A 1022-nucleotide genomic window follows, 5' to 3' on the forward strand; every position below is an offset into this window, starting at 1 on the left:
ATTTCATGAGTAAATTAATCCGCGAATTTTGAATAAATTGAAGTGAAATTGGAGGAAAATAACGTTCTTGATCCATTTCATTCCAATTTACTCAAAATTCGAATATCCTATGCAAATTTCGTCAACGGCATCGTGTTCGGTGCGAAAAAATCTTCAGGATCTGTACTTACTACGGCACTTCGGGGAGAAGAAAAATGAAATATCTTGAAGTATGTAGTTTAATATTGATGATTACTATATCGGATAGAATGCAAAACGAATGTGGTCGCGTGCTATCGAGCAAATCCGAAACGCATTAGCGACAAGTTAATAACGTCGATACTTGAGTGCCGAGTGCACGCAATTTTTACGACCCGCGATAAGAAACGAAGTCAAGAACGCGCACAAGGTGAATTAGTTTTCGATAACATTATTAGCTATCAGCTTTAATTAATATTACGCATATTGCGTTTTATTCGCGAATCAAAACAAAACAAGCTTTCGTCGTACGAGTAGCGTAGTAAAATTTTTTTACAAAATTAAATTTTCTTACGGAATTAATGATATTTCATCGACATGAGAAAAAACCCGATAAAACTGTAAAGAAGTTCATTAACAGGTGTTTTATTCTCTACGGTCAGGCATGTGTACTATTCGAACATTAATATTGATTAGGCAGACGTCAAGCTAAAAATACTCATGCCAGTCACGATATTAAGCTAAATAAGTCACAGCCAATAAGTCTTGCGGTATTAAAGAAAACAAACAAAACTTTTTTTTTAAGAATATGGCAAAGAAAAAACCATAGGCGTACGCAAGAAGGGTCGCTTGCCCCTTCCTCTCTAAATTTGGGCAAGGAGAAACGATTAAATTATGAAAATCATTTTAATGAAAAATTAAATCTTATTAGCCAATGTGTGGCTTACACGTTATTTGTAAAAAAGTTCGCCAAAGATTCTCAATTTAATTTTAATATAAAGTTTTATGTGTGTGTGTGTAAAGATATATATTATATTATAAACTATCTCTTTTGGCTCCTCCTG

The 1022-nt window shown here is 33.7% G+C and overlaps 1 protein-coding gene across 2 annotated transcripts in view; it reads left to right on the plus strand.

Annotated features, from left to right (window-relative positions):
- LOC108749437 overlaps window positions 1–1022 on the plus strand; it is a 16735-nt gene that overhangs the window by 5728 nt on the left and 9985 nt on the right. The window lies entirely within an intron of this gene.

The sequence above is a fragment of the Trachymyrmex septentrionalis genome, unplaced genomic scaffold (assembly GCF_001594115.1).
Source record: "Trachymyrmex septentrionalis isolate Tsep2-gDNA-1 unplaced genomic scaffold, Tsep1.0 scaffold29, whole genome shotgun sequence".
Classification (NCBI taxonomy): domain Eukaryota; kingdom Metazoa; phylum Arthropoda; class Insecta; order Hymenoptera; family Formicidae; genus Trachymyrmex; species Trachymyrmex septentrionalis.